General features: G+C 41.6%; 1 protein-coding gene across 2 annotated transcripts in view; it reads right to left on the bottom strand.

The window, feature by feature from the left end:
- The window catches only part of LOC129704742 (RNA-binding protein 5-like), a 37,039-nt gene extending 31,506 nt beyond the window's left edge, over positions 1-5,533 (bottom strand). The window contains exon 1 of one of the 2 annotated variants that reach the window (XM_055648056.1): positions 5,415-5,533. The gene's annotated coding sequence lies outside the window, so the exon portion shown is untranslated. Of the gene's footprint in view, positions 1-5,008; positions 5,225-5,414 lie in introns of those variants that run through there. The other variant, XM_055648055.1, reaches the window with a different exon arrangement.
- Positions 5,534-13,769: the final 8,236 nt, after the last annotated feature.

The following is a 13,769-nucleotide window of genomic DNA, read 5'->3' as shown; positions in this document are numbered from 1 at the left end:
GTCAGTCTCCCAAGAGCAATGTCTTTTAAACACCTCAAGACCTTAAAAAAAGCTGCAAAATTCCAGACAAAATTTCAATGTCTCCAATATGGCAGACAAGACATGCCTCGAAGGGAAGAGCATGAATAAGTTGAATTCCAATCTAAATTCCACATCTGTAGCTTAACCCAGCTAAATTGTGAAGTTGCCAGTGTATTCACATAATTACAATACCGCCCCCCAAAAGTTGTTAAATGGAAAAAAGGATTATTCTGCATTAGTATTGCATGTTCTGTAGAAAATGGTGGTACGTTCTAATCATGACCAGCAGTCAATATGCAACACCTTGGTAATGCACCTATAGTAATGCAGTTACTATACAAAGTTGCTGTGCGTGTGTTTCCAAGAAAAGTTGAATTCATAGAACTCTGAAATACTGTTGTACATGACTGAGACAGAGAAAAAAAGTTACTGCCTGTCACTCTAAAACGTAAATGTGAAACATTCAAGAACATTGCCACAATTCACGCAGTTATTAAATGACACAACAAAGGCACAACGTCATTCTCCTCCTAACATCCTCTTTGGGTTTCGAAGCTGTCAACTTGAGCTCTTAGTTGAAAGGCCAAAAGTTACAAGAATTGATCCAAGGAAACGCAGAGCTATCAGTAGTGAGGACATTGATGATAATATTCCTTTTGAATTGACTTAACAATTCTAAGCTACTGGGTACAACTTGCACTCTTCATATTGTTGGAAAGAGTGCAGAAAAGATTTACGAGGATATGGCCAGAACTCATGTGCCTGAGCTATGGGGAGAGGTTGAGCAGACTTGGACTTTATTCTCTGGAATGCAGGAGGCTAAGGGCAATCTTATAGCAGTGTATATAATCACAACAGCCATAGATAGAGTGAATAGAATCTTTTTCCATAGGGTTGGCCAAAAAGAAAAATAACTAGAGTATAGGTTTACAGTGAGGGGAAAGATTTAACAGGAAGCTGAGCGGCACCCTTCCCCCTTCCCCCCCCCCAGGCACTTGGGTCCATGAGTCCCACACCAACCACTGCTCACCCATTTACATTATTTATTTATTATCCCACCAGCTCTCTACGCACAAGGGGCAATATTACAGAGAACAATTAATCTACTAACCCGCACATCTTTGGAATGTGGGTGGAAACCATAGGACACAGGGGAAACTCACGTAATCACAGGGAGTGTGAAAACACTGCACAAACAACGCCAAGGTCAGCAATGAACCCAAGCCTCTGGCGCTCACCTCTACCGATTGTGCCACTCATGCTTCTTATTGACATTTTTTGAAGGAACCCTCGTAAGTGTAAAAACATTTGAATGTAGTGAGTAAAAAGCAATGAGAATGCATGAAGCAGGCATTCTCCTGTGGAAGGAAGCATAAAGCAATGACCATTCACGATGTTTTGACAATTTTATACCCAAGCAGATGTGCTTCTCTTTGAAAAGATATCATACATATCTAACAGGATTTGCTTCCTATACTGCCTGATGAAATGCCCAAAAATGCTTTAAACCATTATGAAAATGCTCTGTTCGGTGAAGCATTAAGCATTACGGGGAGAAAAGATGGGATACAAAGGTAAGCTAGCCAAGAATATAGAGGATAGTAAAAGCTTCTTTAGATATGTAAAGAGAAAAAAATTAGTTAAGACCAAAGTTGGACCTTGAAGACTGAAAAAGATGAATTTATTATGTGGAACAAGGAAATGGTAGATGAGTTGAACAGGTACTTTGGATCCGTCTTCACTAAGGCGGACAAGCAATCTTCCTGATGTACTAGTCCTGCAGTGTTTTTTTTGTAAATCAGTATTGGTGGTACCTTATTTCAATTACATTTAGGCAACCTTTAAATATTTGAAGAACAAGCATATGCAGATATGTACTTTCAAATAAAACCTTTACCAAGGTGTTACAGAAGACACCTTGTTAGAGGTTTATTTGAAACTGGCACAGTGGCATAACTAGCAGAGCCAGTGCCTCACATTGCAAGAAACCCAGGTTCAATTCTGACCTCTGGTGCTGCATAGAATCCGCATGTTCCTTCTATAACAGTCTGCATTTCCTCTACGTATTCCCGCTTCCCAAAGACTTGCAGATTAGCTGGCTAAATGCCCACTGTAAATTGTCCCTTATGTGTAGGTGAATAATAGAATCTCTGGGAATGAGAATATTGTAGAGAATAAAAATGGGCTTGATGTGGGATTAATGTAAATATGTGGTTGATTTTCAGTGCACACTGAGTGGGTAAAGGTCCTATTTCAAAGATCTATAACTCAGAAAAGGGAAGAAATCTCAAGGCAAAATCAGATCATTTGGAAACCAAGGACCAAGCTTGTTAGAAACATGCAAAATGAAAAGTAGATCACTGCTGTTTATTAAATTTATAAACGATCCCCGGTATTTCAATATTCAGTTGATACCTAACCAGAAAGATATTTGGGTTTCGAGTATACTTTTTCAGTACATTTCATGATGAACCCAAATACTTCACTGCCAATGAAGCACTTATTCACAAAGGGAAGTGAATATGTGGAATTCTTTGCCACAGAAGGCTGTGGAGGCCAAGTCAGTGGATATTTTTAAGGCAGAGATAGATTCTTGATTAGTACAGGTATCAGAGGTTATGGGGAGAAGGCAGGAGAATGGGGTTAAGAGAGAAAGATAGATCAGCCATGATTGAATGGCGGAGTAGACTTGAAGGGCCGAATGGCCTACTTCTACTCCTATCACTTATGGCTTTACCAAAGCACTAACCATGTTGCAACAAGGGGAACTCGGCCAACAATGTGGGCGCAACTAGCTCCAACAGTGTGAAATTTTCTGATCATCTCTCACCAACAATCCTTTAAAGAACTCATGGAGACATAAGAGACCACGCATACTGGAATCATGGAGGGGGAGGGGCGATGACTGCTCGAGGAACCCAGCGGGTCAGGCAGCATCTGTGGAGGGAAATGGACAGATGACATTTCAAAGCAGCCCCATGTGAATATGTCATCTGTCCATGGTGCTGTCTGTTATTTCACACTCAGTTATTTCAGCTGTCCATGCTCTCTTTTTGCTGCTACCATTAGGTAGGAGGTATGGATGCCAGAAATTGCACACTTCTGGGTTCAGTTTCTTCCAACTACCAGGATCTTGAACCAATCCGCACAACCCTAATCCTACATTGACAACAGCAAGCAAAGCCCACCTCTTGCACTAACACAGACTAGATTTTTATCCTAATTGTATTTTGCACATGTGGTTTTGCCTTTTTTACTGTCATGTTGATTTTGTATGTAATTTATATTTGGTGTATTTGTCTCAATCAATGTGCCTGTGATGAGCTGTAAGATTTTCATTGTATCTTTACCTCACTGTACTTGTGGACGTTGCGATAAACGCAACTTGACCTGACCCAAAGTTTCTCCAACAGCTTTTTTTGGCTGAAGGAATGTTTATTCCTTGGCAATAGCATTTCTTTCTGCAGCTTCAAAATAGTGTCCTTGACATCCATTTGAAGGATGGCACTTTAAGAGCAATACTCCTTCATTGCCTGGAAATCTTAACTTTCATACTCAAGTAGTTACAATGGGTCTTAACTAATATAGCAAAAGATATATAATCTTTCAAAAAAGCCGAATATTGCAATATAAGAGGTTCCTCATTTTGAGAGAAGGAAGAAGAAAGACACGTTCCAAGAAAGTAGTAAATGAAGGTAGAGATCTAGGAATACAAATACATAAATGGTTAAAAATATAGGAAAACAAATTAAATACTAATCAAATGCTTTTCTATAGGCAAAGAACACAAAGGCTAAGAAGCAATGTTCAATATATGTACACAATGTTGGAATAACTGGTCAGACAGCATCCCTGGAGAACATGGATACGTGACGTTTCAGGTCGGCACTCATCTTCAGACTGATGGAAGGTCCTGACCCGAAATGTCACCTATCCATATTCTCCAGTGATGCTGTCTGACCTCCTAAATTATGCCAGCATTTTGTGTCTTTCTTTGGTAACCCCCATCTGCAGTTCCTTGTTTCAATGTATGTACAGCCTTAGTTAAGCTGCTCCTGGCACAGACCATGCAGAAAATACTGAATAAAATCCAGAAGACAATATTTTAATTTGATTTCGTAGGATGTAACCAATGAAATAAAGTCAGTAGTTCTCAGATTAAGAGACACAAAAACAGACTTTTAAAACACAGAAGGCTGCAGGCCAGGTCAATGGATATTTGAAGGCAGAGATTGCTAGATTCTTGATTAGTACGGGTGTAAGAGGTTATGGGGAGGGAGGAGGCAGAAGAATGGTTGAAAGGAAAAGGTAAACCAGCCATGGTTGAAAGGTGGAGTAGGCTTGCTGGGCTGAGTGGCCTAATTCTGTTCCTATCACATATGAAAGCATGAAGAAGTTCAACCATGGGGGATTTGGAAGTCATATACATTTGAAAGCTCAAACCAGGCTGAGTAAATATGTACTAACATAAATAATTTAGGACATTTGAGGGTAATGGGAAAACATGTACAATTACTACTGACCGATGTAAGTGGTAAGAGACGCCCAAATCCAAAAGGTTAATTGCATTTTGAGTTGGGAGGGTCGTGAAGTATTGAAGACCAGTTGTGCCAAATCGCACAGCTGTTGTGCTGCAGCCCTAATATAATTCACAACTTTCGGTTGATAACACATGGTCAGATGCTTTATTTTTACAAAAAAACTATTCCACAACGTATTTTAACATTTTTTCAGAATATATATCAGGCGTTTTTGGACAGGAAAATAAAATTTGAACGTTAAAAACATACAATTTTGTACAAGTGTAGTATTAAAATCTTCTCACCACCCACACAGACTGATTTAAAGTACTTGGCGTATGGGCCTGGGTTCTGGGAATCGCTGCCACTGGGCTTGACGCTGTGGCCCAGGCTGCTGCTCTCTGCCTCGGCGGCCTCCAACTGGCCACAGCCGCCAACCTCACACTCCCACCTCGCCGAACACTTACTTTATCCCCCACCAGAATATACCCGACAGACGCCAGGAAATTCACTCTGCTGTTCAATGTCGTCGACGCCGCGTCGTAACGGCCGTGGTTTTATCCAACAGAGCGGACAAGCACCTCTGGCTTCTGCTCCACTTTTTCCCCGCCTCGCAGCCAACGCCGACAAAATGGCGCCGGTTCTCTTTCGCCGTCAGATGGGAACCGAAGCGGGCGCGCACAGCACGCTGGGAGAGAGAAGCCCCGCCCACTTGCTTCAACGCAGCACCCAGTGACAGGCGGCTGTCACGTGGCAACCCGAGTGCGGCTTAGCCCCGCCCACTTGCTTCAACGCAGCATCCTTCTGAACTTGTAGTCGGCAGCAGTGCAGTACTCTGCATATCGCCAACTTGGATGTGTTGTGCATACTAACCTACACAACTGCTCTTCAATACTTCACATCTGGCATGAACGCCGCGCCAGGAAAGAGAAGGTCTCTCTACTCCCCTCTCCCACCCCTGATCTGAGTCACAGGACCGCGTTGCACGCCGGGAGAAAGGTCATCCCCATTAAATTCAACCCGATGTGGCAGGAATGACCTGCAGGGGCTGGTTGACACAGAAGATTGAGACAAAAATATTGGAGTGACTATAAGGGTCAGGAAGTATCTCTGGAGAAAAGGAATAGGTGTGAGGGGTCGCCGCGCGGCATGCCGGGTGAAAGAAGGTCATCCCCACTGGCTTCAACGCAGTTTTGAGCAAAGATCCGCTATAGGATATTTGATATTGAGTGAAGGGACGCCTCGAGAAATACATTCATTCCCACTCCAGCTGTCTTCAACTCAGTATTGAGTAGGGTCGACGCAGCGCGGCACGTCGGGAGAAAGAAGGTTTTCTACTCCCACCCACTGCATTCAACGCATTATTGTGTGAGATGATACTGCGGTGCACGCTGGGAGAAAGAAGGACCATTTACGTAATGTTGAGCGAGGGGACGACCGCGCGGCACGCCGGGAGAGAGAAGGTCGGCCTACCGGCATCGTGAGGAACGGAGATTAAGAAGAATGATAGTTCCTGTAAATCAGGCAGCATCTGTGGAAGGAGACACAGAATTGATATTTCAGGTTGAAAATCCTTCGTCACATTTGGGGGAAAGGAGAAAATTAAGTCGTTTTAACGAGAGGGAGGATGGATGGAGAGAGTTATTCCCATGATTTCGAGGGCGATAAATTGTGGTCGTCTGGTTAATGCGAGTGAGAGGAAAAATGAACAACGGGCATGAAATAAGGGCAGTTGTGTGATCCTCTCACCACTGGCAAAAACAAGTGTAGATTGGGTGACCACTTGTCTGCCACTTTAGTACTGCATCCCAATTCCCTGACCTACCTGTGATGTGGATTGAGTTTTGGTGGAAATATTGAGGTGCAGTGAAAAGGGGATGATAATATCATGCGCTGTATATTTGTTAATATTCTTGTATGGCACTTTAAAACGTTTTCTGAGAGTCCATATATACTACATCAATGGCATCCCACTTATCTATTTTGTTATGTATTGATCCAACCTCAAAAACTCTGCCAGATTAGTTGTTTCCCTATGATAAATCCAATTGATTTTGCCCAATCCTATTATTTCTATGTTTTGATACCAGTTCCTTAATAAATTCCAGCATTTTCCTCATTGCTGCTAGGGAAATAATGGTCCACCTTATTTTCTCTTAAATCATGAAATAATATATTTGCTTCCTTCCAATTTATGGAAGCAATACAAGATTTTATGGAATTTTGGAAGATGCCAAGCATACATAACCATCTCCAACAAAGCCCAAGGATGCAGATCATCACATCCATAGAATCTATCACCTTTCTATCCAATCATTTTGCCAGTTTATTCAACTGCGTCATTACAAATTATCCACATCCATGTCGAGCAGCTGTGGGTCAATTATTCCCATGTGTCACTGTTTTCTTATTCTCTATCGAGGAAGCTTTGAAGCCATCTATTTTCCCTGCCAACTGAGTAATCTGTTGCCATGGCAGAGCTCACATTAAAGTGCCTGTTTCAGGGATCAGGTGTCAAGCATGTAAGAGATGTTGCTGGCCTAACAACTAATTGAGTGCCAGAGGCAGGCATGGGAGAGGATACTCATATTGGTTTGCTTTGCCAATGGATTGGGATGGTTTTGCAAAGCCAACATTGGTGGTACCAATTCAACACTTTGACCTGACTGCTGTGACTACTCCAAATTTTGGAAGCATTCATTGTGGCAAGGGCCACAGCTGCCTGGTACACCATGGCCTGTGCTGGGTTTGAAGTCTTGATCTTATATCATTCTCATTAGATGGCTAACAGCAGTGCTGGTGTGCTGAAGATGATGGTGGCTTTCGTCATGATGATGGTGGCTGTTGAGATATAAAAAATGGTCTATGTTTCCCAAGGTGTTATTGTGGATCTTTATTATTAAGGGTAGGGTGTTGTAATGGTTTGGACACTGGTTGATAGAAAACCTTAATTTTGCAGGTATTAAGGGTAAGGCCTATTTTCTGCCATGTCTTGGAGCTTCGCCTCTGTAAATACAGCAATCATCCATATGCTTCAGCTTGACCGAGATGGGAGTAACATAGTAATTGGAGGAGAGGTGATGCAGATTGAATAGTCTCGCATATGTCATGTAGGTTAGTTCCATTGTAGAAAGAAGCTTGTTGGAGGTGAGTTGCAGCATTGTGCCAAACAGACTGAGAAAAGCATTGAGACATTGGGACACTGACTTATTTGACATTACTCTGCAGTGAGACTGGTTCTTTCGTGGACTGGGTTAATATAATGACATCGTGCAGCAAATGGGGATGAATTTCTGAGGACAGCCAATTTCGAGAAACCCTCTCATTTGACAGTCAAAGCCTCTGTACGGTCATGAAGAGTTGCTCATGCTTCCTGGATTGACAGAATCCACAATGCGATTCAATGAGCATTTTTTCAGTCATTGCGAGTGTTGAGGAGGACTCTACGGATGTTCTGATGTAGGGAAACCCTTCTGCAGTTATCGCAGTTGACTTGGTATCATTTCTTGAAATATTAACTTTCTGTGGTCCCCTGGCATGTCTCCTCCTCCTAGATGAAAGGGATTTGAATTGTTCCTTCCAGTATGCCCTGCATGCCTCTCCATTCTTTATATAACTCTCTTCTGCTCTTTGCTCACAGTCTTTTGATGCTTGGACTGTGGATGGTTTTCTCAGCACCAAATAATTTGTGCAAGGAATGATTTTTGCTGGATCTCCTTAAACCATTGTACCACCAAGGAGGAGTATATGGGAGCTCCATCACCTGCAGTTTCAGCTCCAAGATGTACACCATCCTGGTTTGGAAATATATCACTGCAATGCGGTTGTTGCTTAATTTAAATCCAGGAACTCCCTCCTGGAAATGAACTGTAGGGTTGTAATTGTTCAAGATGGTGGCTCACTGCTACCTTTCCAAAGACAATTAGGGAAGGTCAATAAATGCTGACTAACCACCAAGGCACAAGTCCAGGAAAATGAAAGAAAATAAGACTGGCAAGGTAACAATGTTGCTCCACATCCCTACCTTAGACAGAGCTCCCCGGTGTAAGAGAGATCCAAAAAAAGCCTTGTGTTTGCCAACAAATGTCCTTTTGTTCCGTGAAAGCTGATTGAATGCTCAAAAAAGTATTGCAAAAATGTTCAATCCTTTTTTTGTAAGATGAATATAATTGCAGATCAACAAGAGGCTATTTTGATATTCTGAGTCATAAATCTCCATTGCGTACTCTGTTGACATTGCCCAGTGGTACATTTCAAATTTAATTGCAACCAGAACATTCTGCAACTCCATCTGATGGGTTATTACCTGCATTGGCTAATGCACCATAATGATTGGAAGCAGGCTTACTACGCAGTTCTACCAATTAGCCAAGAGAAAAATAATTTAAATGTGATATCTGAAAGAGGTTTCCATCCAATGAAACCATTTTGAAATGTAATCGTTGATGTAATGTAAGCAATGTGACAGCCAAGTTGTTCAAGAAGGGTCTCGACCCAAAACATCACCGATTCTTTTTCTCCAGAGAAGCTGCCTGACCTGCTGAGTTACTCCATTATTTTGTATGTATCTTCTTATGCATAGATTGCCCCCTCTAACTGCAGCATAATAAAGTGTTTAGTGATTTTGAGGAATAAATATTGATCAGAACAAGGATACTGTCCTCGATTGTTCTCAAAATAGAGCATGGGAATTTTCTATAGCCTCCTTGAAAGCAAACTGCGAGCATAGACCTTGGTTTGATGTCTTGCTTGAGAGATGGCACTGGAGACAGCACAGCACAGCACTTCATCACTATTGCACATGACTGGAAGCTAAGATGTCTGTTACGTCTCCAGAATGTTATTAGGTCCAAAAATGTTCTGGCAATCTACTTTGTACTACTCTATTCTCTGTCAACGTGCTCAAGGGTCTTCAGTAGGACAATGAGTTTGGGGGTGGTTTTCCCATCTTTAGGCTTTAGACTTTGGAGATACAGCATGAAAATTGTCCAGTGAGTGCACTGAGCAGCAATCACCCTGTACATTAGCACTATCCAATACACTAGGGACAATTTATAAAAAAAATTTACCGAAGCAATCAACCTACAAACCTATACGTTTGGAGTGTGGAAGGAAACTGGAGCACCAGGAGCAAACCAATGCAATCACATGGAGAATGTACAGACAGCACCGGACCAGATCTCTGTAAGGCAGCAACTACCGCTGTGCCACTGTGCCGCCCATCTGCAATGACAGTGAATCGTGTGTATTTTGAGGGGTGGGCAAGAAGGTAATGGTGAGAAACGATACCTGAAGGAATATTTTAAACAAAAGCTGGTATGGTAAGATGGCTGGTCTAAATTTTACTAGGCTTGAATTTTAATATCAAGTTGGTAATTGTTTTTCTTTACTGGCATGAATCCTTAATGCAGCTCTCAGCACCTAGCCTTTCCCCCCCAGTCTTTCCATCATCTTTGGAAACTTTTATTGCTGTTTATCAACATGAGGGCCAATGTTGTGCCAGTGAAAGTCAAAGAAGCAATTATGAGACTGAGAAACAAGAATAAAACTGTTAGAGACATCAGCCAAACCTTAGGCTTACCAAAATCAGCTGTTTGGAATGTGGAAGAAGAAGAAAGAGCACTGGTGAGCTTACTAATCGCAGAGGGACTGGCAGGCCAAGGAAGATCTCCACAGCTGATGATAGAAGAATTCTCTCTACAATAAAGAAAAATCCACAAATACCTGTCCGACAGATCAGAAACACTCTTCAGGAGTCGGGTGGGGATTTGTCAATGACCACTGTCTGCAGAAGACTTCATGAAAAGAAATACAGAGGCTACACTGCAAGATGCAAACCACTGGTTAGCCGCAAAAATAGGATGGCCAGGTTACAGTTTGCCAAGAAGTACTTAAAAGAACAACCACAGTTCTGGAAAAAAGGTCTTGTGGACAGATGAGTTGAAGATTGACATATCAGAGTGATGGCAAGAGCAAAGTATGGAGGAGAGAAGGAACTACCCAAGATCCAAAGCATACTACCTCATCTGTGAAACACAGTGGTGGGGGTGTTATGGCCTGGGCATGTATGGCTGCTGAAGGTACTGGCTCACTTATCTTCATTGATGAAACAACTGCTGATGTAGTAGCATAATGAATTCTGAAGTGTACATACTGCTAAAGCAACAAAGGAGTTTTTCAAAGTTAAAAAATGATCAATTCTTGAGTGGCCAATTCAATCACCTGATTTGAACCCAATTGAGCATGCCTGTTATATGCTGAAGATAAAACTGAAGCAGATTAGCCCCCAAAACAAACTTAAGCTAAAGATGGCTGCAATACAGGCCTGGCAGAGCATCACCAGAGAAGACGCCCAGCAACTGGTGATGTCCATGAATCGCAGACTTCAAGAAATCATTGCATGCAAAGGATATGCAAAAAAAAACTAAACATGACTACTTTCATTTACATGACATTGCTCTGTCCCAAACATTAGCGTGCCCTGAAATGGAGAGGCTATGTTTAAACACTGTTGTAATTTCTACATGGTGAAACCAAAATGTATAAAAATGGCCTTTACTAAAATCTGACAATATGCACTTTAACCACATGTGATTTTTTTTTTCTCTATTACAAATCTCAAATTGTGGAGTACGGAGGCAAATAAATAAATGATGGGTCTTTGTCTCAAATATTATGGAGGGCACTGTATACTGCTGCATGAATTACAAACATTACTAATCTTTAATCTCCTACTTAGTTCAACATTATTTAAGAAACCCTTTGAGATCTGCTGCAGTTCTTCCCTCTCTGGTAGAGCATCTGACTTCCATGTGATGCTCTCTTTTGCTGTGAGTTGTCAATTAAATTGACTATTGACTATTGAGTACACACAAGCATGGCATAAGACAATGCACACAGTCCCTCAGATTTGCAAGCAATAGAATGCTTGAATGTTCACAAGTTTGAAGCACATCATTGAATTCAAAGGGAAACCATTTAATGAAACTTTAGACTTTTGAGATACTGTGCAGAAACAGGCTCTACGATCTACTGACAAGTGATCACACCGTACAGTAACCTACACATTAGGGACCATTTTAAGTCTTACCAAAACCAATTAACCTACAAACCTCGACGTCGTTGGAATGTGGAAGGAAACTGGAGCACCTGGAGAAAACCCACAGGGAGAACATACAAACTCTGTGCCGACATTCCCCATAGTCAGGATCGAACCTGGGTCTCTGGCGCTGTGAGACAGCAACTGTACCGTTGCCCCATTATGCCGCCCTAATTGAATTCAATTAATTGAGCGGGATTGTTAGGAGTTTGTGATCAGTGTAAATGCTGAAGTAACATCCAGAAATGCAAAGTGAACTCTTTGTTGGTGTCAATGTTCTGGACATAACCCTCCTGTCATTTCAGACTGGTCTTCTGATTAATGGGACACTATAGCAATGATACCATAAGGTGATGCATCACAAGATCATACTGTATTACCTCTCCGTTCAATGGACCAGCATATCAGTTAAAATGATTGGAATGCACAAAAGGATTTTCACGAGCTTCGACCCACCTCACTTCCTTTTGTAGCAATTGATGCAATGGATGTAAGAGTATTACTATAATTGGCAAGAATTTATCACATTCGTTCAACTTCATGTTCTGTGCCAAGGACGTACACTTCTAAAAAGCTAAGCTGAATGGAAAAGGTAGGCCAACACTTCCAAACTCTGCAGGTATTTGCCTAAACACCCTAGAGCTCCATAGTTTTCTGAAAGGCCACAAGTGCAAGCAAAGCTGTGAAGGCTAGTTGGTGAAACATGAACAATCCCTTGTAGACTGCCCCTCCAACGGTTTTTGTTGTCGTCCAACTTAGTGGACTGCTGCCCTCCAGCCAAAACTGCAAATATATTATCAGTGGCAATGGGATACAGTTTCAGGAAAGAAACTCAAGCTCAAGTGTACATCTCTGCCACTGAGACCTTTATGAAGTCAAAGGAAAACCATTTAAAGCACTGATTTCATTGTAAACTCTACCTCTCTAACACTATTTTTACATGCTTCCTTCACTTGGTGAGAGGTGAAAACTTCAGAAATTTTTGAGTGTCTTCCTTTAATTTCTTACTTTCATTTTGTTTGCTCAGTACTTCCACTTGATGCCAACTGGCTCTGGTAATGTGGCCTTTTAAATCACACATGTGGCACTTCTGTCTGAACCGGCATTTTGAGGGCATATATTCCCCCACCCACAGTGTTAACTACATTTATGAGTTCATAAGTTATAAGAGCTGAATTATCAAGGGACTCCCACCACATTAATATGAATAGTCCTCAATTTATCTTCATCAATGTTGTTTGTGATGAACAAATACATTTCTCATTATTCTCCCCTATATCTTGATTTAAAAAGCACATCGGGCCTTTTGTGGCAATTTCCTTTTCCTGATTTTAATCGCAAACAATTACTAGATGTGCTTTCATTTTTTTGTGCAAGAAATAAGCTTCCTCTTTGGTTGTAACTGAGTTTGGAAACAAATTTCTTCATTGCCAATGGTGAATCTTAAAAGTGATATTATTCACTGAAAATAATAATCTTCTATTATCACTTCAATTCCTGTCGTTTACGGGAAATATTTATACACACGGGAACTTTAAACCACACAGAGAGTGGTGGACTGCCCAGTCCATCATGGGCACAGCCCTCCCCAACATCGACAACACCAATATGAGGCACTTCCCCAAGCCTGCAGCATCTATCAAGCACACCCACCATCCAGGCCATGTCCTCTTTTGCTACTGTTGGACAAGAGGTACAGAAGGCTGAAGTCCCACAGCACCAGGTGTAGTAAACAGCTATTTTCCTACAAACATCAGGTTCTTGAACCAAACTGCACAACTGTAATCCTATCTAGGTAACAGAACATCACAAACCACCTCTTGCATAACGATAAGGCTTGTTCCCTAATTATGTTTTGCGATCATGCCTTGTTTTTGGCTGTATTTTTCTTTTCACTGTCATAGAATTTATGAGAAATGTACATGTACTTTATGTTTTTGGGTGTGAAAGGGTTCTAAGAAAGCCAATGATCTGAAGGGTCAATGTGCAGTATCTGTACTGATACTGTTGAGAGATTGGCTTGCATTTGCACCAGGAACTTCCAGCCATTTCAGGTAAAGAAAGGGGTTGTGACCTGAACAAATGTTATTTTGCTTTACGTGGCTGCTCCAAATTAGAATAAGCAAGTG

The sequence above is a fragment of the Leucoraja erinacea genome, chromosome 16, assembly GCF_028641065.1.
Source record: "Leucoraja erinacea ecotype New England chromosome 16, Leri_hhj_1, whole genome shotgun sequence".
NCBI lineage: Eukaryota > Metazoa > Chordata > Chondrichthyes > Rajiformes > Rajidae > Leucoraja > Leucoraja erinaceus.
The sequence above is the reverse complement of the archived record's forward strand: the minus strand, read 5'-3'. Positions and strand labels throughout refer to the sequence as shown.